This window comes from Typopeltis vanoorti, chromosome 22 (genome assembly GCF_054136105.1).
Source record: "Typopeltis vanoorti isolate ZY-2024b chromosome 22, IOZ_Tvanoo_1.0, whole genome shotgun sequence".
Taxonomy (NCBI): domain Eukaryota; kingdom Metazoa; phylum Arthropoda; class Arachnida; order Uropygi; family Thelyphonidae; genus Typopeltis; species Typopeltis vanoorti.
Window position 1 is genome coordinate 68685922 of NC_143570.1, and position 25334 is coordinate 68711255.

At 32.0% G+C, this 25334-nt stretch overlaps 1 long non-coding RNA gene across 1 annotated transcript in view; it reads right to left on the reverse strand.

Annotated features, from left to right (window-relative positions):
- Positions 1 to 19816, reverse strand: part of LOC150094476 (uncharacterized) — a 107772-nt gene extending 87956 nt beyond the window's left edge. Inside the window, exon 1 of the long non-coding RNA XR_016550225.1 lies at positions 19740 to 19816. This is a non-coding gene — a long non-coding RNA (uncharacterized LOC150094476). The remainder of the gene's footprint in view (positions 1 to 19739) is intronic.
- Positions 19817 to 25334: the final 5518 nt, after the last annotated feature.

The window sequence follows — 25334 nt, forward strand, 5'->3', positions numbered from 1 at the left end:
TTTTAGAGACGGCTTTACTTATTCATAAGATCGAAACCAGTAATTAAGGTAGTGACCATTACCTTAATGCATAGCATCATACATTTCCGCAAGAAATGTGCTTTGCATTAGGTGAAAATTCTAAGGAATGTGATCAGAGCTTGCTCCACCTTTACCACGGGTTGCACTACGTGAAGCCGGAAACTTGACTTGCTTTTCAGCTTGCTTACTTGGGAAAAAGGATTAAAAAAACCTATCTTATAAAATTGCTTGTATCTTTAACGATAAATAAAGTGTTTATATATAAGAAGAAAAGTGCTCATGGTTCAAATCACGGGATAATAAATAATACGGCAAGGTCCCAGCAGTTTTAAAATCTTAAATTTCGAAATAGGGTTATTGTATAGCAGTCATATATCAAAACCTAATATTTAATGCATGTTCAACACCATAGGACTGGGAAATTCTCTCTTAAACTACATATAAGGGCTACGTAGCTTACTACTGTAATTTGCAAAAAAAAAAAAATCAGAATATATCTTACGATAGAGAATTTCCTATTGATGCTAATCTAAAGAAAGAAACCATTATTGAAGGACTGGTGGCCTTTGGTTGAAAATAGAAGGTTTAAGGTTTGTATTGCCTAGTCTCATGGCGTTGTAGACGAATTTTTAATACTACACGGTAGACCAGGTTTTATTTATTAGACGTCTGAAGTTACTTTAAAATGCATCATGCGTTGTCTGTAGAGCAGGGCTACGGATTATAGGACCATTAGTCTATCCATGGTACTGAAAATTGTATAATCTGTCTGCAAACTGTAGTGGGAAGATTTTAGATAAAACTAATTAACAAAACATTTGCCAGACATTTTAATTGTGTGGTATAATCAGAAATAATATGTTATTTTAAATTAAAGATCTATAAAAAAAAAAAAACATATAATCAATTACTCATCAAATTCCATTCCTGTTTAGCGAAAGCCTAATTTTTTACTTAAACATTTTGGACCCTTTCTGTATTTAATGACTACAGAAACAGGATCGAATCTATGCCATTTCCGATTAAAATGGTTAGTGTTTCCTGCATTAAATATCCTGTTATTCAAAAGTAAATTTTATCTCCCTATAGGAAGGCATTTAAATTCGAAAAAAATTGTATTCTTTTTCCCCTCTATCAAATATGATCTACTTAGTAAGCAAACTCTTCGGTTTTATCACACCGAATGGTATTTGAAAAGAATGTCTTCTGCCTTATTAATAATACTGCTCCAGAACATTTCACGAGAATGTGATCGCTGTCGATCTTCAGGTAATCGACAACAATCACTGCATCGATTTGGTAATCCAACGCACAAGATGGCGTGGAAGTGACAGGAATCTCAAAGATCAGTACTGTTCAGAATGGTATTTGCCACTTTAACTTTTCCTTTTAATCATGCATATTTTTAATTGCTTCTTTATGTCGATCTCATAAGTGCATATTTCATTTGTTGAAATGTTGTTCACACACATACATACATATATATACATACATACATATATATATATATATATATATATATATATATATATATAATATAACTTCTTTATTTTGAGGCAGAGACACATCAGCTGGGGAAACACTTTGTATGAATCATAGGATTTTAGCTTTTAACTTATTCATCTTAGTTCTCCTCTTAAAATATTGTAGCACACTCTAAAGACTATACTTTAATTCTTTTCTTAGACTTATTTTAGTTTATTAAATAATTTTATTTGATCATCTGTCATCCATTCATAAAATGGTTTAGCTTGTTATCAATTATATTATCAATTATTTCGCAATTTTGTTTTCTTTCATTTTCGTTATATCCTTTAAGTGCTATAAGAAATTTCATTTTAAGTGCTTGTAATCATAAAATAGTAATCACTTTTAATTCACTTCTCCTTTATATTTTATCTCTATACAACTATTTGAACCATATAATCATATTTTTGAATAAATTGTGGTTTATTACTAGATTTGCCATTTGTAGTTGGTTTTACGTCATTTATCTATATTATTTTCAATATCGAGTATTGCATGATATTCTAAATGAATGCATTACTCTTTCTCTAAAGTTCGTAGCCATTTAATCAGGAAGTTTTAATTTTTACAAAATGACCAGAAAATGTTTGGCAAATATGTACTGATACAAGAGTTCCCGGAGATTTACACATATGCTGATTCTGGTATTAGTGACCAAATATATTCAGTTACTAAGTGCCTTAGTTTTCTATAGATAACAATGATCTGCTTCATATGAATAAATCTATATCTGTCTCTTTCGAAAGGAATGTGACAGCTTACGATCTCAGATTAAAGGAATTGGTAGAAAAAAAAGCAACAAAAATCCGTCAACTTCCAGCTCACGCACTGGAGCACTAACAAGCACAGTTCGAGATTTTGTAAAGGAGGGAATACAGTGATTCTGAACCCAGGAGATGGAGTATTGAAGGAAAAGAATAGTGCAATTTATCCTTTGCATAATCTATGTATGGATGAATGAAAAAATACATGCAATACAAAGAATAGCTAGATAATGCAGAAACTAGTTAAAAAGAAACTAAATAGTGGGAAGGAGGTTAAATGCCAAAGTAATAATCTGCAATAATAATATGCTTAGAAGAAAGAAACTACTTTTCTTAACAGGTACATAGACATTAAATTGGGAATGAAACAGAGTATATGATAACTTTTTAGAAATAGACAGAAATATTTAGAAATAATAGCAACAACTTATTTTTAAATGCCGATAAAGATAACAAAATAGTAATTACTTCTAACAAATAACATGTGCAATTTATGAATCATAAGGTTGCAAGACCTCACTGTAAAAATATTTCTGATGTAATGTAAGAATTGCATCAAGTAGAAAAGCTCACTTAAGGGAAATTAACACTTTGCTGGTTCACAATAGTGTTTTAAACCTGAACTTTCCCCCTAAGAAGTGCTCTTCGATTAAGAGCTGAACACTTGTTCATTGATATTATTAAAGGAACAAACATATAAAACGGTAATCTATATGCATTCTATTCTATTAAAACGAAACATCCTTAGAATTAAAAGACTCATCGTGGGATACTATTTGATATTATTTTGAAATTTCTCCTTTTTGATAGGCACAGTTCTACGTTCCTCACTTTATGTCAGGAAGAAAAGTGTGCGAAAAACGTTAAAATGTTATCCTTCTTTCCTTTTGGCGTAGATTTGTTTCTAAATATTTGCTACATCTTTTACAAATTTTAAAACTAATGTAATTGCATTGAGTTGTTTTTATCGAATTTTAATTTTGAACTTCATTTGTTCAATATAATGCTACGTGCACAAACTTCCACACAAACGTCGATCACTTTAATATCTAAATAGGCATTTTAATGGTAATTACTTTGGATACGAATTAAAATATGAGCCTAAAACATAGATGCTCTGTGATTATAAATTATTACATGTTCAGTAATGAGTATTGTAGAAATACGCGCATGCACTGTTTGAAGTATTTCGATTTTTTTTTTTATCGACTGAAGAAATCGGGTTCTGCAGTTTTTTTTCTGGTAGCATATTGTTTAACATTCATTTGTATAATTTTATTGTCGCGTAATAATAAAATAGAAATATATTTTTAGTCTGTGTTTAAGAACAGCAAAATTTTATATGGACAGACTCAGATTAAAATTTATTTTAATCTGAATCAGACCCATATTTATTAGTAATAAACGATTATGTTATTTATATTTTTCGAATTTTTGTGGCCACTAAAGTTCATTTGAAATCCATAAAGTTTTACAATTCTTGTAGAAACTCGTTTAACTATTTAATAAATGGATAAACGAAGGAAGGTTGCTGTATAATAATGTTTCTATTAACCGCTGGGACGAGAACCTTAGTGATAAATGTAACACAATTAAAAAGAGTTCTCTTTTACCTAGATTTATTTCTCGCTTTATCAGCCACACAAATGTTTCCGTATTACATCTTCACGAATAAAGAATTAAGAGTTTACTTTTAGTTACGTAATCAATTATCAAAAATGTTGCTTCACCCGAGAATTTAACCACAGTAGCCGCAGACAGACAATTCTGCAGTAATAGTAAAAATCGATTGGAAGTAAATTAATTCCGTCGCTGCTTCCATTACACAAGAGACTGGAATTACAAAATTAGGTCGCTTACTATACTCGTTTTTCTATGCAAGCGAACAGTAGAAGCATAGTGTGGTTGTCTAGAAAATTTGACAAGTATCGTTTAATTGCACGCGCATTATCGTGATTTTATTGATCACCAATTTAAAAATGGATACAACACAGAAATATGTTGCAGTAAAAGATGGTATTATAATGAAAGTGATTGAAAAACAACAGTCATGGGTCAGTACGCATTAATACTATTCACACTTTTCCTCTTTCACGAAAAATAACTTCAAGATTTTTAATCAAGAAAGTAATTCCAGCAAATTAGGTTTTTTTTTTTTTGGTTTCTTAACTACATTAATAAATCTTTACGTCTTTATCAAAGAGTATTTATTATATGTTGATTGTTATCCATTGAAAAAAACAAAGGACATTTTCAGTGAGGAGATTACAGACAAATAAATGAAATAATAGGTACATATTTCTTTTGTATACTAGAATGGTTAAACGAATGGCTAAAAAATCACATTATAAGCAACTTCAAAGAATTTAGAAGGTTTACATTTTTAATGTTATGATATTTTACCTGTATCTTCAATTCTCTGCGATAGAGGTATGAATATCATTCATATCTTTTATTTCCAGACATCTTGCTATCTCTTCGAATCCCTACTGTGGCAAGGAAAGTTTGTGAATGTGTTTTAGATGGCAGCTAAATTTCATCACTTGTGTGATAGTAGTAACCTGCAGAATAAATGTCTTAAACCCTCAGGGGAAAATTATCATATTTGAACTCCGGAGGAAGGTTCCTGGATTATCTCACATTTATTCGACTCAAAATATTCTCAAGTACATCTGAATCTATACGTAGATAACCATAAGGGGATGATATTTCCACAAAAAATATATAACAGATATAATGAAGAGCTTCATGCAACAGTGATCAGACCCAAATCATTACCGTCATCGCTGGTGCTTCCAGTTCTGGCTTTCTTAACCTTACCTTTAGCAAGATAAGTTGGTTAAGTGTTAAGATGACCGAATGTATTTTGTCTGAAAATGGTCAACATGTATCGAATAAATGCAGTTCATTAATGAATGAAAAAAGAAAGTTCGAAGCGATCATCTGATCGAAGTTAACGGATAATCAGTATTGCTTATCATTAGATTTCTGCATCAAATACCAAATGCACACTACTCCCTTTACAGATAATTGTTAGAATGACAATAACTTATATGATGCATAATAACTTGTACAGTAGAATTCAGGCAGTAAATTTAAATTCTGTATTTGATAAATTAATTTAAAGGTCCAATAATAATTTATCTTCTAAATGTCTTAAGATAAATTTGACTGTCATCATCTAGAACGAGTAATCTTCGCGCATTTGCTTAATTTCTAAAATTAATTCTCCCGTTGGGAAAGATGTCAGGAGTACAGTAAATAATATTCCCTGCTCTAATTAAGAAAGTGAACAAGACCTTGAGTACAAATTGGTTTCTGCTCGGGAACTTCATGATTTAAAGGGATTAAATCTGTGCTTTCTAAGATGCACAAAACGTAATGAATAATGATAAATGAGAAAATCTGTAGTTAAATGTGAGAAATGGTATAGCTCGAAGGCAAGTAAACAAGAAACTCAACGCGCTGGAAATATTTTTAGTATTTAATTCAACTTTGATCTCCTTTTCTAAAGATGTTTAAGGAATTGCATGCAGTAGTTAATGGCATGTACAATGCTTAATGGCTATTATGAAAATACATGTATTAGAGTAATGCTTATAAATCATGTTTACTAAACATTTTAAGATTTTAACTGCATTTTTTCTGTTTACTTCTCAAATTCAGAAAAACATTAAAACACCTCGTGAATTCGTGAGTCATAGTACCATACCACGATAAGACTGTTTCTAAATGATAGTTCATAAAATGTAATTTAAATTCGAATAATCAAAAAAGTAAATTCTTCCAATAAATATCATCTCAGGTATCATTCAACGAAGTTTCGTTGATTTTATAAATTATATAAAGCTGGAATATTTAATTTTTCTTATTCGATGCATGCAAGTTTTCTTTAGTATTAAACAAAAATAAATCGAATATTAATGTTAGAATATTGAGTGTTTAACAATAAAAAAATATGGAATACTTCTTTAATGTTAAACAATAAATATATACATTATATTCGGAGTTCACCGCGTAATACTAACCCGTTGACTAAGAAGCATCTCTTATTATTGAAAATATTATTTAAAACGATTTAAAAGTTATAGAATAAACATGCATAATTGTGAAATAGGGTGATTCTCCCATTCTGAATTATGTAAATCAGAAATAGACAAAAGTGGTCGCACAGTTTTGCAATATACTTAGCTATGATTTATTTATCATAGGAAGTCGAATGAAATGTTCATTTTATTAAACTGAAAGAACTATAAGATTATTTTATCATTATTTGCAACAATTGTATGTAATTCTCTCTCAAATGAGAGGGAGAAAATCTATAGTTCGGTAGACTTTTCAGTTCACTATTTTTAGGACTACTAATACAGCAGGGTGGTGTCTTATCTGTGTTATATCACCTAAAATATCCATAAATATCCATGCAACAATGGAATTCGGATTCTAACTTCTTGGTTAGTATTACAGGGTGGACTCCGAATTAATAGAATAAGTATTCGAAAGGTAGTATAATTTTACAGCAATTTCAGTTGCGGGAATTACAAGTTTCGCCACATCACAGATAATTTTTCAAAAGTCACTCTCTCTTGTGAAATTGCAATGCTTGGATTTTCGCGTTCAAAATTCTACTCTTGTATCATTGTATCTTACCAGCAACGTAGAGGTTGCTTTATCAGAGAAGGAAACGTGAGAGAGAACACATCTTATCATATTTTGGTTATAAAATTTCCAATTTCCCATTAGACACACAAACACACAGTTTTGCCATTCTGTGACTTCTGCATCAACTAACTCTTGTAAGCAGCAATTTTTGTGTGAAACATTATAAGAATGGGAGATTATGTTATACTGATTTCCACATCACGTCAATTCAAGTAAATTCCCATCCTCTATTTTCTTATCGCGCTATTTTCCCTCGGTCCTGTATCCGTTTTCCATAATTGTGCATGTTCTGCTACTATGTTATGCTGTTTGGGTGGATCATGTCCAGATCTCTGACTGAATTTCGTTTGCTGAATTAATTGTTCTATAATAACATTACACTTTTCATGTGAACATTTTGACATCCTGCGCAATGCGTGTAGAATCATTTTCTGTGCATTTCAACATCTGTGAATGAACACTCGTGATTACTTCTGTGTTAATTTAGGAAATACATACATCATTTAATTATTGATAATTCTACTGAAATAGCAGTATAACATTGAACCACTTGTAAAACTATAAAATTATTTTCACTGCGTTCATAAATGTGAATTTTACTGTGGAAGTAAAAAAGGAAATTTCGCTAATGAGCGTCTCCGCAACGCTGTGGGCAATTAACGCATTGGGTGGAAGAGCGTAATTATCGATACCGTTAGCAATAGTGTCTTCTTACAATTTTTAAGGGTACGATATCTTTATTAATGGTATATTATTATTATTATTATTATTATCTGACACCTCCAGGTAGTCAAGGACTCATCGAGGTAGGCTGTAAATTACCCAACCCAGCTATCATACCTTCTCTTAAATTCATTTACACTAGATGCACTCACTATCCCTAAAGGCAAATTATTTCACTGCTCTCTGGGAGAAAAACCTAGCTCTTACCCATTTCTTGACTGAGAACAACCTTAATTTCCATGGATGCCCCGTGTTCTCTCCCCGCCTTCCATATAATGAAAATTTTCATCATTTGAAATGCTATAACACCCATTCAAAAGTTTATAGGCCTCTATCATATCACCCCTCTTTCTCCTGTTAACCAAAGTCTGTAATCCACATACTCGCAGTCTGTCCTCATAATCTAAATCCCATAATCCGGATATAGTATTTATAACTCTTCTTTGCACACTTTCCACAGCTTCTTTATCCCCTTGAAACCCGGGAGTATATTAGTAACAGAGCACTGCTACGAAGAGTATAGTACAGAGATGTCAGAGTAGAGGCAATCTACTCTGAAAAGCGCGCTCATTGTGCGGGAGGGAGGATATAATCATTGAAGTATGTAGAATATAATTTTATTTCACAGACAGCTTCATGATAAATGTTTCAAATATGATTGCATAGCAAGTTTTGGATGACTAGAGAAATTTTTTAATGTCTTTGTCACCCATTATTTACTGTACAAATTATTCAGTTAATAAAAATTTGAATGAACAAATATTGTTCCACGTAGCAAAAGTAGAATGAATGAATACATGAATGAAGTAAAATTTCTTGAAGACGTTCCACTTAAAAAGTTTGGGAATAAATTCAGTCAATGAAAAAGAACGTAAAAAAAACAAGCGACTCAGAAACTTCCCATCATTTTCTTTTCTTTTAAAATAACGTTTTAGGAACGATATTCTGCATTTCTTATTCGCTTTGTCATTTAGAAGAATTCTTGAAATATTCTTGGTATGATAAATGAGCACAGAAAAGTAAGAAGAAAATAATGGAAGTAACGAGTGATTGGCTTTCCAAATATTTTAATTAGTAATGTTGTAAGACGGCATTATTCGAAATTAGTTTCGACATTTTTAATTTCCAATATCTTATCTGTATGAGAGGAATCTCTTGAGAAATCCCTTGAATATGCGTAAGCAGCCTTTCACTGTAAACTCGTATAACAATATTCTATGAAGGTAATGAACTTTGCTGAAATAAACGATCAAAATGGCAAGTCTTAATTATAATGCGTGTACCTAATATGAATTATGTAGCAAATTCTGAAACACATGAATTTGCATATTCAGTTTACATAGAGGGTCCTTGGCAAGCTTAATTTCTCATTAATAATGATATACAATAGAAGCTTATGTAGTATCTCTGTTTAACATCCTTGCAGATACAAAGAAAAGTAAGTATTAATTTAAAATTTCATTCAGATAGTGGTTATAGAAAACTATTCTTTGAAGACAAATAAGATGCTGTTGCCACACTAGTGGGAATAAATAAGTACGGTAATATATCATGCAAACTAGTTCCTTGATATACACCCCTATAAGGGTTACAGATTTCGTAGCATAATACTAGAAAGAACAATACATTTTTCATTCATAAGTAACTTACGAGGGTGTGCTGAAAAGTTGTGATAATCACCATGAAGGAACTGAGTAGAGAACCATATTCTAGGTGTTTATCAGAACTTTTCAATTCTCCTCTTATATCGATACAAATTTTTGTAACCGCATCCTCTATTTAATTAATTTCCTTAAATAATGTAGGTCGCACGAATCTGTGAATTGAAAAATAGCTGCTCATTTGCGGGAAACCAGAGAAATACTTCTCCTCGTATTATATACGAGGAGAAGTATTTTATTGTTAAGTTTAAAGTAACTATTACTATGTATTGAGTCTTTTTGAAATATGCTTTATATAATGCTTTCAGTTTAATGAGTATTACCTTTTGTTGAATCAATTTTATTGATTTCTTGGATATTTCATAGAAGCCATCGTAAACTACCTACATGTATCGTCAAAGAATCATTAGTGAGTTTGATAGGCTCTTTTAATATAACATTTTATTCCGCTGACTGCAGATGACAAGCCTTGCATAATCGTTATTTTATGATCCAATGTTTCCTTTTTCGGTTCACTTCATTCATTGTATATTGGAATCAACTGGAACTTTTGAAAACCGTGCTTGTACTTAACGTGTACAATAAATTTGTTCAAAAAGATTTTTACTTTATGGCGCAAGTAAAATAAGAAGCACGCGGATGATAAAAATCCTTGGGAAATTTCGTTCTGTTATAACCCTCAAATAACGCAGGGACTCATTCTTGAAAATACCATAGACATTTTTCCAGTAATATAATTAAACTGGAGGAAATGTTCAATACTGAGAGGAGAGATATCAGCTTTCTGGTCAGTGCAACAAAATACCGGTTGCTGGGCAAAGTTCGTTTCATTCTTTTACATAGTGCAATAACTTGATTACTCTGATGTTCAGGGTTATCTTCAGGTCCTTAGTTGGGTTGTGAAATTTTTCAGTTTCAGATATTTTGTTTTGAAATAACGGAATTTTAATATTCTTTCATTCGATACATTTTAATTAAATAAATTTGATACATATATCAAAAGTTAGGTTAATGAAAATTAATAAAAAAAAAGAAGATAAATAGTTTAGCGAACAACAATTAATTGATAAAGTAGTTCAATGAACGGCAAAGTCTGATAATCTGTATTTTATCAAAACAGCTAATCATCGAAGAAAACGACTGATCGAAAAAATTAATTAAAAGGCGACTCTTCACATTTGAGACCATAAAATCTTTTCGGCACTGTTAAACTTACTGTCCGTTGATTTGTAATATTTTAAAAAAAATGATTTTTTGTACCATTCCTCCTCCTTTTCTAGCTGTAAAGAAGCTCATTTCATTGCACTTTGTAATTAACAACTAGCATCAAAAGATAGAAAGAAAGAAAGAAATAAAGAAAAATGAAAGAATATTCAAAAATCACATTTTTGTTGCTGCCACTTGAATAGAGTTTAATAACTTTCCTATATCATTCAGAGATAACCAGTTCTACCAATTAAATGTGCATGTGCAAAATATGTAATTAGGTCCAATAAAAATAAATCATGAAACTTTTTTTAATTCCAAAGGGATAATTGGAGCTTATTTAGCACTAACTTTTGAGGGTAAATTAGCAGCCAGTATCCGCCTATTAGTAGCTCCAAGTTGCCAATGAATCTAGTCTGTGGAGTGTGTGTGTGGGGGGGGGGGATGAGACGCCAAGCGCTGTAATCTCGTGGGCCTCAACCCGAACAAGCATATTATGTCTTAAACGGTGTCAGTTCTATGATCGAATCATTCAGCTGCAGTTATAATTCCGAGTTTTTCGGGAAGGAAATCTACTTATCGCTGCCAACGTTCAAGTTAAAATGTAAATAATGAATACTTTAGTATATAATAAAATGTAGTATTAATGTTCAACTGAAATTGTTCTCGTTGCATATTTAATTAACTTGTAAATGCTAAAATAAGTTCATATTGAATGCACTTAATTTATGGCCCATGGACAGCAGAATCCTAAATCTATTACTAATTACTAATGTTGTGATGGGAATAATGGCGGAGGACGCATTATTATGGAAAAAAATAATCCCCATACCTCCATTCACTTACAATCCTGAAATACATACTATAATTACAAATGCAAATAAAGTATTAAAATCTGTAGAATTTATCTCCTGCAATTCAAACTGAATTTGAACTTATTTTGGAGAAATGTGTAAGATAATGAAATATCCTCGTTTATGCAATAAAATAAAAATGATTAAAATCGATTTGCTTTTATAATTAGCAGTTATTGGGACATTGGAATTTTAGGATATTCCAATGTCCAAGCAATAATGGGATACGATCGCCTTAAGCTAAGAGATTGTTTTCTTGCTCTTCGAAAGAATTCCATCCTGTTTATTAGAGACTTGAATTGGCTTCAGTAACCATTTCGGTTTCCTAGAGTAGTTTGCAGATTACCACACTTAGCGAGCCATAAGATTACAGCTTTATTGGACGGAATTGCCATATAAAAGATTCTTCCGGCAGACATTCAGAGGACATCGATATTGTTCAAAAATCCATTCGTGTTTGAACCAATTCTAATTCATAACCAATTCACACAGTGGGTCTCAATGAACTCCAGGTCTGTGAGCAGTCTTCTTCCGAATGACTGGCAAACTAATAGGTAGTTAAAATTAATTTTTAAGATTCAGGAGAATTATTTTTGCTGTCTAAACAGTCTTATAACTACATTTTAATAGGCACATATATAAAGTAATTTTTGGTTAGTATTCTGCCTTTTAAATTGATCAAAAATGATATAAAATAATAAATAACAAGGCATGTAAAGCTCACAGCGTGGTTTGCAAATATAGCCGATACCAGATGTAAAACAGTGGTGAACAAAGGGCACTCGGTGATCTCCAAAATGCAGTCGAAAACTTAACGATATGAAAATCAGCAAACAGCGATGCTCTACTTCAATCATGAAGATGAATGAACAAGAGTTAAAAGAAGTCTAATTTTTGCAGTCTGTTCCCTGCATTTCCAAGTAGATGGCATTGAATAACAAACTTCAAGTTTTCTTGCATTCATAGGAAAGATCCTGTCAGTGAGATTTCTGTTATTCCGTCAACTCTCTTCAGAAAATAAACACCTTGTTTGAATCTCACCTGCTTTATAGAACTAATCTGCTCTTACTGATCTAAAATGCTATCCAATAGATTATTCAGTTGTTTCACATATTTAACAGACTTACATAATAACTTATGAGTGTGTTCTGTAAGCTTCAAGATCCTCTGTCATACGGATGTTTATGCCATTCTTCAATGGGGTGAGCTTAATTTGATTTGAATCACAACCGAATCAACGGCGCCTTGGTTCGCCGAGTGGTTATTAGAAGCCATATAGGTCGAGTTAAATTCCAACATGGGCATTGTAAATATCTTTAAGCGGAAAACGAATTTTATCTCTTGGTGAGAGACCATAACCCCGATTATTAGAAGGGTAGTGAATGAGCTTAAAACTCGAGCAGAAACTCCGCTCTAGAGACCAAATATACTTCAACTTATATTTACTAATATTAATGTAAAGAGGCTAACAACCATTCGTCGGGGATTCACATTCAAACACTAACAATATGAGGCCAGTGCTTGTTAACTGCATATCTTTTACCAGATAAAAAGCACTAGAGTCCTGTAGACAAACTTCCCTACCAATATGATACCGTTTAACTCTCCTGAACTGAAAATTCCTTATGGAAGTTCCTCATATAGACGGGATGCGAACTCAGGTCTCACAAATCGTAAGACAAATGTCGCGGTATCTTTGCAGGCCTACCTAAATACGTTGGGTGATGTTTCACTCGATCTCCATGTAATTTCAAGATTACCAGAGCAAAGTTTTATCACCTTGCTCACTTCATTCAGGATACTTTTGATAATACTTAGATAGTCAGAGAGAATTAGATTTATATTCTGAGGATGAATTTATTTTAATGTTTTTTCGTTTCCTAATAACAAAAAAAAGTTCCTTACTCTCCTCATCTGTTTAGAGGAGGGACAGCGGCTCTTTCAAATAAAGGCCTTCGACTTCACCTCAATAGATTAAATGTAATGCCTATTTGAAAAATGCTAACGATGTACGAATCGCTTATAATACTGTTAGTATCTTTAGGCATCTATTTTGGCATCTCTTGTTTTCTAGCCGAAGGAAATTCGGCCAAGACATGATCCCCTCTTTCAATGACTCATTCCACTATCTGCCTCACAGAATTTCTAGTGTTTGCCTCGTTAGTTACCGAAAGGTACGATGCCCTTTCATTCAAGTGGCATATTTGTCTGCTTTCTTTCAAGCCTGAGATAGAGATAAGCACCTAATCAATCAACTACACACTCACTCAACAAGACTTGGATGTGGGGAACCATATAAGGACTTTTCAAATGAGATCATTTGGCCATTCTCCCAAGGGAAGCTGAAAGGTTTCACTCCACTTCGGAAACCAGGGTTTTTAAACTTGTAAATCGTAAAACTGGCAAACTAACTGGAGAATATATAATTAATAGACATAATACTCTGGTCTCATAGCATTAATTACAGCCATAATTCTAGCCAAGTCATTTCAACCAGCTTCAATATTTTTCATCCGGATTTACTTGTTCTATCTGTAGTAGTCTTCCATACTTAACTTCCCTAATAATTGTAACTTTCAACTATTAAACTAGCACCAGTATATTTCATATCTGTGTTTAGCCTTCAGTGCATTTTCTCTAACGCAACTAGTAAGAAATCAGTAATATATATGCTTATATGGTAGCGATTAGCATATATGGTAGCGATTTCTTAATACGAACAGTAATCACACATTTTATAACTTTCAGAAAGAGAATATGGTATTTTTCCGCATTTATTACCCAGCTTAAAAGACACAAATTTTAAGAGAGGAAGTGCATTCTCTTTCATTATTTTTAAGTGTTTCTTAGGATTTTAGTTACTTGTCTGCACATTCCGAACCTCAGAATGTTTAGGAAATTATAACGAGCGCTAGTACAGTAGGTGTTGGCTTAAGGTGGCAACACTTAACCGGTTCATCACCATAATAACGATCAAATCCTTTTGACTGTTTTATCGAGGCATGTAGTTTATTTTGTATTATTTATTTTATTTTTCAGGTAAAACCGGTATAATCTCATGCTGCATATTAGCAACAAGGGTGTGCTTTAGAGAAAGCGCTAAATTCTCAAGAGGTCACGACATAAAACTTAAACCAAAAATTGCACTCAAAGTATTTTATTTTCACGCGCAATAATTATTGGGCCACTTTTTATGCATTTAGACATTAGTTGGAGATTTGCTATTGTTTCCAATTAGTCAGACAGGAAGAACAAATTAAAACTTTTTCGTCTAGTATCTTGCAGAATAAGAGGTCTTGTGCAGACAGTATCAAAGTCAAAAAAGAAGCAAAATAAAGTATTCTATGGTTATGTGCCGTGCACAACGCTCTCCTTCAAGAGGTTATGTTCATAGAGTACAAGTAGGCGTGCTTTATCGTGAGCAGTAAGAGACAGTATCATTAGTAAGGAATTGTGAAACTTATAGAAACTTCCATAAAAGTTGTTAAGCTAAAGGACTAAATTTTACTGTTTCTTGAAAATAAACTGCTGAAATAGTTTAAAATGATGTGCAGATAGACGAGACGTGAAAAAGATAGAAGTATGCCTGAAATGATTTGTGTGTAAAAAATAAAAACTTCTATTTCACATTTCGCTCATGGCAACCTCAGTAAAGAGATTGCCCTCATTGAGCACGAAGAGAGGTGCACACTTTGGAATTTCAGAATTTGAACAGACAGTTTTTATTCTTAAATCATGTTTTAGTGACTGACACACACACACACACACACATGTATATAATGGGAGCTGTTTACGTAGTTATGATGTCCTGCAAAAAAAAAAAAAAAAAGGAAAGTGACACTAGCGAATCTGTTTCAAACAAAATCAAAACTATTGAACCTGAACGTCTACCGGTGCGAATATGACATTTCTCACAATTGAACAAGCAGAAAGAGTCAGCATATGGTAGATATTGCACGCCAATTTAAAGTCATGGTGAACTGTGAAAGACATTACTGTTTATTGCACACCGACGACAACATCAGAAGAGCGGGAATGTTTCCTGAATTTGGACAACCAATAAAAAGAACGGAGATATTCTGACTAAAAACCTACGTAAATGACAAAAATAAATCATTTGGAAAACGTTCTGTTATTGGCAACATTCTTCATCTTAACTCATTGTTTATCGAGTTAATGTCAGTGATTTCATAGGTAGGACTGTGTTTTGGTTTAGAGCAAGTTTCCAAAGAAAACGCTCTTTCCCATTTACAATATCTGTTACAATTATTAAAGATTTTAAATGAAGTAGATAGTTGTTTGTTCATGTATTAATATCCATTTTTCCAGAATCTTTCTCATAAAGCCATTTTTATATTTAAGTTGTGGATTTTTTTCAGGATTTTTAAAATCAAAACATTATTTACAGTTTGCGTTTATTTTAATACGCGCGCGCTCACACACACACGTTCTTGAGCTAAGAATAGGTTACGAAAGCATTTTTGCTATTCTTTATTTGAACACCACCTGTTTACTGTACCATTATAAAGAAATATTTAGATAATTTTATAGAAAAACAAAAAACAAACAAAGAAAAAAGAAACTGGTTTCCCGTTGTGACCAAGTTTTCCCAATTTCTAATTAATCAATTTAAGTAGATCCCGCTGTACTAATAAAAGGTCAAATATCAGTTCGGTGCAGTATCTTTTAAGTAAGGCATTATAGAGCCATGAAAAACACAATAAATTTCATACATTATGAAAGAAGCTGCATACGAAATTTCGGTTCTGAGTGAAAGCCTGTTGCTTAGTTTGCAAAATATATTCACTGAACAGCAAAATGTTGAAGATAAAGTGATGAGGAAGCTATTTCTTCAAACCTGATATAATCTGTATCTACTATACTCGAATTTTACATTGATGGGGAAGAAATGCTAAGGAAATAAGTAACGAAAATCGAATATTATATAACATTTTAGACTTTCTACCCCATACCACAATGTATAGACACATCCTCTCATTTGGGAAAACATTGCTTTAGAATATAAACAGGATATTCTATAGTTTGATAATAATGATAAATTACGATTGATGCGAATGACAAATTCACAAATCGATAAAAAAATAACTCGAAATATGAACACTACAGCCATTAAAGAAATTACGCAGGAGAAGTAATGGGAAAACAAAGAGAAAAAAGACTCTTGTATTGGACAGTGAGTTCAGAGAGAGAGAGAGAGAGAGAGTTATAAATTTTATGTCCAAAATAATAGAAAATATCATAATTATTAGTGACGATTTCAGCAACATAACGAAGTTTGAACATAATTAATAAAACGTGTTTAGGTAAAAAATCATAAAAGGAATATGGTATGTAATCATTTTAAATTCTAATACAGAATAAATAGCTTAGTTTTAGCAGTTTTATATGAGAGCTATTTATTTAAATATATTTAAAATAGAGCAAAAAATGTGTTCACCGTGAAGAGTATTTTGGATGCGAAACTTACGCAGCATGCCCGAACGGCGGTTATTATTGTACGAAGACGATAAAGCAGTTCTAATGCTTAGGACTTTAATTAAACATAGAATATTATTTTAAGGAATATTCCACTTATATCAAAACAGCTAAGAGGTTGTCGTTGCATGTCCATATAAGCACTGAGATAATCTGCTGACTGCCTTTCGCATTACTAATATCAGCAATTCCACATGCATACAAGGCTTTTATATAAAGGAAATGTGGCTTCGATTTCTTGTCAGCCGTTTTTTTTTTTTTTTTATTCTTGAAAAAGTTTAGAAATATTCTCGAAATCACTGTATACAGGATCAATAGGAAATTGATGTGCAGGGCTAATCTACGAATTTGCATAAATTTAGATATCTTACTTCAAACACGAGAGAAACTCTAGCATATAGATATTTTTCTTTTCACATCAATCATAGCACAATGGAATTTAACAAAGGCAATTTCTTTTCTTTCTCTTTATGCTCCTTCCTCTCTCCTCCGCTTTGGTTTTTTTCTTAGATAATAATTTTAAAAGGAATGCATTTTAAACTTTCGCTTTTGAAATTTATCGAAATTCCATTTCTTTAGCATACTCCATTTCTTCCTTCCCTATTACTGTATTGTTCGTAGAAGCATCTAAGAAAAAATGGATCAAACTTAATTTTCTTTCTATCGATTGCCTTTCACAATTATAGTAAAAGTAATTTAGTGCGGAAATAGGATTTAGTTTTTTTCCGCTTCCCACCTGATTCATCTCTCATATTATTTCTAAAATGGATAATCAAGGTTTTTAACTACAGAGAGAACATAAAAATAAACATTAGAAAAACACTCATAGCATACATAAATTGTGAAAAAGTCCACTCAGATGAAAAGTGTTTTAAAATATTCAAATTACGCACACGCATTCAGATAAACAGATCAGAAAACTATTCATTAATATCAACGCTGCTCTTCCTTTTGCAACCAGCAGTACTATTCCAAGGTACTACTTTTTTTTTTGAGCACAAATCCTACTAATGCCATAAAAATGACAGAGAAGATCCATACCCACGCTGAATACTTTTTTCTTTGTTCGTGCTCCTGAGAAGGAATGTAATTCTATCTTTTGAAGAATATCTTTTGTTTGCCAATATTAAATTTCGTTCTCTATCATCAATCACTTGAAAATCAAAACAGACAAAGTTTGACCCGATATCGAATAATAAAAGAAATGAATCCCTTTATTGTTTAGAAATAGTTAGCAGTAGTTACTCTCTTCAGAATCCCCGATAAGCGTTTGAGAGAGGTGAATGTTTTTTTTTTTTTAATTTACTCATTTATACAAATATATGATGTAAGTGACGTACAATATACAAGTGCGTTTATGAGGTGGGACTTGTTTTTTTAATATATTTTTGCAGCAGCATTATTTTAACAACAGGACTAATTTCTATTAGCTTTCAACGAATATGGTAACAAATAAAAGTAAATTAATTTTGTCCCAAAGCAAGTGTGTTTTATTTATAACCTTTTTAATGCATCGCAATGAGAGAGAAGGGAAGAAACTATACTATAAGGCATATAGTGACATATGATGGTTATAGTGACATGCCAATATCACTATAACCATCCAATGAATTTTTCCACAACTACTCTGATGCATGAAGGAACATTAGATGAGGTAAATATTTGCTAGAAAAAATTAATTATCTAATATTAGTAGGCATGATAGTACTTATTGCAACAAGAAACATGCGCTGTCTGCATGTAAATAATATGATAGACTCAAATAGGTGCACAAATAGAGAGTTGGATAAACAATATTGTGATTCGTTTTCTGCATTCATAAGTCAAAATCTACTCACAGTCATTCTAAGCTTTAAGAATTGACTTAAAGGAAAACTCCTGCTCGGAATCTCTCTCTCTCTCTCTCTCTCACAAACACACGCACAAAATGCTATATAATGTGGGTAAAGTATTATAACCACGAAAAATGGTCTTCTACTTATCATCATTTACGCTACCAATTACAATGCAGATTTGTGAAGCTTTTCACATTAATTCGGATCACGTCACTCACCACCATGTTCATTGCAACTCTTTAGTCATGCACACGTTTTGTTTTTAATGTCATCATGTACAGATCTAGCGTGCTCTTATGCTCATCTCAACGATTACATACGCAGGAAATATCTACCAACTAATAATAATAATAATTAATATTTTTTCTAACAACTGTTTCTTTGTATTTCACTTTTGAGATGGCCATCGAATTTTCAGAGAACAAATCAAGCTTTATGCGAGAACATTCTGATGCAGTTTTATTCCTCAATTAAATAACATAAAAGGAATAAATGTAAAATAAATCGAGAGAAAATCAGACAATGGGCGACAAACATTTCAACGTTAAAGAAATCACACAGCTCGTGACGATTTTCCATGCTCAAAATAGCATAAAGTTTGAAATAAATAATTTCATAGATGCGGCAGCATTTTTATTCAAAATTTGCAGTCCCTAGTCATGGGAATTTGCGTTTTCGTTTTCAATTTTCACAAATGAATTAGTTATTTATATCGTTTTTTAAAGATGGAAAACATGTTGAATTAATGTATTTGAATTCTTTATTCGATCCATTAAATGCATTACTTTTTAAAGTGATTAGACCGAGGGAAAAACAGCGTATTCGTCCATTGGAGAATCAATCAAATCAAATCATGCTGTAAGCTGCCAAATAACAAAATATTATCATTAAGCGATAAAAAGCCCACAGAAGCAAATCCCATCATCAATGTAATGAGCATAATGCTAAACATTTAAATTTAGATGAATATTGTTGAAAAAAGGCACATACCTGTTGTCATTTTCGTATAGTAATTCTCTTCTTTTTTTTTTTTTTTGTATTTTCTTTAACTGTTGTTGGAGCTATTTCGCAAAATAAAAATAACAAAGATCATTGGTGAAACTAAATGAGAATGTGAACAAATAAATAGCTACATGAACAAAAAATAACTACATGAAGTAAGAAAACTGCGCAATAGATAAGATACTTTAATGAACTAGTGAATTTCTGCATGAAGCTAGCTAGAAAAGTACATATTGTGATATGTAAAAGTCATAGCACATTAAGTTATAGCCACGTGTCTTGTATGTATTGATAGTACATTATCAGAGTTTTGTCACAGGAAACTCTACAGCTTGTCCAAGACAGCTATTATTGACCATCACAAAAGAAATAAATTTGAAAATGAATAACTTTGGGATGAGATGATTTAAATAATCATACCATATATAAACCGTATAGTAATATATAGTACTATTAATGTACATCCTCAGTCTGCTTGTGTGATCATAATTTATTAAATTTATTACTTATTTCGTTCTAGTTCATTAAAGTATTTTATTGTTTTATATTCTGGTTATATAAAACCCAACAGAGTTCACATTTATTGTATATATATATATACATTTTATTACTTTTCGAAAAAAACAGATCTATCCGGAAAACGAACGCACTGGCTTTTTTAAAATAGTATCTTCTCTTAGAATACTTTTAAATAGGATTTAAATTATGACACAACTACTTTTGCAGTTAATGTATTTAGGGCTTATTGTTGTGTTATAAATGTTGGGATATTGGGGACATTGCCCTACTCAGAATCAATAATTGTTAATTAACTAGAATTGTTAATTTTATGAACTCATATGACGTAACGTGAAATAAGGAATGTTCAAAAATTTTAGATGAGGATACAAATATAAATAAAAAAGTGAATTTAAATTAATTACTTAATCATTTGAAACATTTTATTTGACTTACCAAAACAGTTTAATTGGTATTATTTATTATAATGTTACTCTTAATTTTTGTGTTAATTTCTAAATACAGAAATTATAAGCAATACAAGCAAACAAGTAAATGGCATTTATCCTAATAATAAAGAAAAAATAATAAATTTTCAACAATGTGAGCCAAAATGGTCAATAAACACCTATTGGGTTTTTATCGAAGTTTAGCTCATGCATGCAAGTTCTTCAATTAACCAACGGTTACAAAGGTCTGCCAGCTTGAAATCATCCTACTATAGATGCATTTGTCATGAGCATCAGTCTGTCTAATGCTACTGCAAATGAATTCTATTAAGGTCTTGTTCGATACTGTCAACGCATCTCATTCGTGGCCTTTCGCTTTTTCTAACAGCTTCTGGACCACTTAACATAATCCTGCTGACCAAGAGAATGTCCTTCATTTTGATAAAATGGCCGTACCATCGTAGCCTTTCCTTACACAGGATAAGGCTAAGAGGTAGCTGATAGCTTCTCCAACATATCTTATTATTCAAGAAGTCAAACCATCTCACTCAAGGATACTCCTTAAATACCGTTGATCAAAAGCAAGCAACAAGTCCTCGTATGCTTCATAACGCAAGCAAAGAGAACCAAATTACTATAAATTTTAAAATTTGTTCTTATTCCTATTCCGTGTATTTACAACCTTTCCATAAGTTTTTGAGCAGTTTAGAAGCCATTGCCAATCATCGACCAGCTTAATTCACCAATATTTACATAGCTGCAAGATAACTGAAATTAGTGACGTGTTCTATAGCACATCCGTTATCACCTGTTTTCATTACCTTTGTTTTCTCAAGCAATAAAGTAATTCGCTTCTGACACATTATTCTCTAAAATTATTAGTCTACTTTTGATCCCGATCTTCCTCTTCATGGTTCTATTACAACACTGATTACGAGACTACATAGCAAAAGTAACAAGACGCACACTTCTGTCCTACTCCAGTTATTTTAAACCATTCACTGTATGTTTTATCAGTTTTAACGCAAGTTTTGCTATTATCATAGAAAGCAGGTTAGAATGCTAATGAGTTTATCAAGTATTCCACAGTTCTTAGTCTTCCATCAATTTCACAGTACGTATCAATGAAAAGAAATCCTTTTTTCAAATCAATCACATTGAAATCAATGTGTTCGGTCTCTAAAATTCAATGCATGTCTGAAGGATCCACTCCGTTGAAAATACGGATCTATTCCGCTTTATCCCTTTCCCAATCCACTTTGCTCTTTCTAAATTGCTTTTCAATTATGTGCTTTATCCTCTTCAGTAGAACAATGGAGATGACCTTGAATGAAATAGACAATATAGAAAAGTTAATTTCACTCGTACCAGAAAAATTGATTGAACCCTTATTTTTTTAAATATTTGCTATTTTAAGTTTTTCATCTTCTGTCTCCATTTTGAACTTTATGGATGTCTAATAATAAATTAATAATCCGTAGTGTATAGAGTCTTTTGAGATCCTAGACTGCCGAATATCCTTGGTTTTTGCACTCACAAATTTACGATAAGTTGGCTAGACTTATGCCTAAATATATAATTTTGTGAGTAAATTAGATCCTCAAAGAGTAAGCAGTGTGTGTGTGTGAGAGAGAGAGAGAGAGAGAGAGAGAGAGAGAGAGACAAATAATGCATGCATTCAGCAATTGAACATGTACTCATTATTGCATAGTTCCATTTCCGTATGTCATATAAGTGTCATTCACTGAACTTCATTAGTGCCATACATTACTATTTTTCAATGTTATTTGACTGACTTTAATATGAATTCTATCCTTAACTTATTGCATCATATTTGGTTTTATGTACTTGATTAATAAAAGAAAACTGCAGAATATGTATTGAGAATAATTTCACGTTTGGGTCTCTTCTTAATTAGGTTATGTACTCTAATCTTTTATTAGTGTTATTAACATACGAGAACAGAGACGCGTGATGAGTTTCATCACAAACATAAAAGTTAAATAATAAATAAAAAAGTTTATTCACAACAATCAATGAAGGCAAGTTTCACCTGTTTTACAACAGCACTTCTTCAATGTATGGTGGGGGTTATGTAGTGCTTAGTGTCTTTTGTAATGCATGGACGTTTTTTTAATCAACGTCCTTTATGTTAACCCATCAACAAAGAGACGACCCAATATTAATTTCACTCGCATCGCTGCTGCTACCCTGATAAGTGTATTAAACCAGTTATTAAACTATAACATTCTAATAAAAGAGCTTTACCGCATTAAGTTCAAAAATGCCTTCCTATAGAAAGAGAGCACCTACATTATTATTCAATTAGGATATCTAAATTTATGCCCTATTATAATACTCTACTCTCTATGAAAATGGAGATAATTTGGCCCATACTCTTAGCCGTTCACCATTTTAGCTCTTCCACAAAATATGAATGACGTTTTTACCTCTAAAGGAATGCATATGCCTTCATAAAAATGTCGTGGAGTGTAAAAGTATAAAAACTTTTGGATTATTATTTACTGAAAGCAATCCATTTCCCTGTCAATTTAACAATGGGTAATAGCATTCATTAATCACAAATGGGTTTTGTTATAATTGATGAATTAATAAATATCTCGTATCACAGTATTTAGTTTTGTAAGTCTCTCCAACCTTTCCAATAATGAATGATTATCTGTAATATAATGAATTAATATAATTACATGCGCAATCGATATTCTCTTTCATTAACAGCTTATTGATTATCCATCGATCGATATATTATTATTCATGTAATTCTATACATTTCGAAGATAAAGTGTAAAATGAATTTAATGCGAAAAAAAAAAAAACAATCCAGCAAACAAACACTGGTAAAATATCGAGATGAAAAGCAGACTTTGCCTTCCGTTTAAGATAATCTTCTAATAATATTTGTGTCACTGTATTTTCATGTATTTTGAGCATTTCATTTCATCCCTAAAACGTTTCAGTATTAAGAGGAAACATTATACGTGCCTACTTTAACAAAATATACATGTTTCAAACCTTGGTATAGAATGATTTACAAATGTAAAGATGCTGCTTATCTTTCTTGCACTAGTTGTAGTTATTCTGAGTTTTTATCTGGTCCCCGTGAGGAAAACAGCGGCTTTGACACAGACGTTCAAGTCAGTAAAATTTTAAACTCAAAAGCGCTAATTAAATGTTTGCCATCATTGCTGGATTGCATGGAGAAGCGAAGATGAAATTTGCTTTAAATCAGGCATCAACAATTTATTTTATGAGATTTCCTTTCGCTAAATAATTCCAACTACTTCACTGCATGTTTATTATCTATATAAACAATACATTTCTTGCATTACCACAGCTATGATTGTCATAGACCCTCACAAGATGCATTTTACTGTATAAGAGAAGAGCATATCAGAAGTTTCGAAATGGAAGGTATTTTGCTTTTTGTGGTGTTGTCACGGGAAAGGTTATATTTGGTATGTAAGAAATGCCAATGCAAATTCGAGGCAACCATGGAAACAAAACATTTCTGACTTAATACTCTCATTGGTAAAACAGTATCAACCAGCAATCAGCCTTTACTCTGCTTGTCAGTTAAGGGATGTTGCTTTCAAAGCCAGCTATACGATTGTTCATGCAATAGCTAAATCAGAAGCTATTAGACAGAAGGACGAATCCTTCTGTGCAATACAATAGAGAGAATTCTTGAAGCTCTGTATTTTAAAAATGCACATGCTATTTCAAATATACATCTCTCTCTGTCCAAGAATAAATTTCTGCAAAATTTTATTTCCTGTTGTGATAATTTCAACAGCAGATAATCACTATAAGTCAAACTAACCCGTTTAATAATTATAGGTTGAGTATTACTATTGGCAGCATAGTAATATATTTTTCTGCAGTTGAAGATCTGTCATCTATAGCATTGGCATAAAATGTTGCTGCTGGGCAGCAACTTATGTATGCTGCAGCAGCGAGCTTCTAATATCTTAACAGCTTTCTATAAACCTGCTGAATACTTGTTGCGAATTATACACTTCACCTAAAAATTCTGAATTGTGAGAGTGAAGATAGATTTGGCTGGATCAAACCGAAAATAAATTGAAAAGTTGATCAGAAATATGTTCGAGTCTACTGTTGCAGTATTTTATACACCAATCTACTGGAATTAAGAGTTATATGATTTTCTTGCTTTGTAAGCGGATAAATAGGATTTGCCTGGTAAATATCCACTTTCACCTTAGATGAGGGCTATTCACTGATATTGGAGAGTTTGAATTCAACTGAAATAATCTTGAACTGCATATTAAAGGTCAGTAGCTACGTAATAGCATGGATGGTTAAAGAAACAGAAGTAACAAGTAGATAATTATTATGCTGCTTTTCTTCACTAATTCGAAAAGGATTTCATAAAGAAAACACAAATTAAGTTCTTCGTTTTTTGTGTTATTTAAGCAAACGTTTACATTCATTGGTTTTGAAACTGATGATAACATTTTCTCGACTTTGGTAGATATTTTCTCTACCCCCCCCCTCCCTCCCATCTCTGCTACCTAAAGAGGTATTGCGCAAAGTAAGAACACTTAACGTATCTTCCACTTGACTGGCGGTGTACCTGCTAGATTGTTATTTTTCT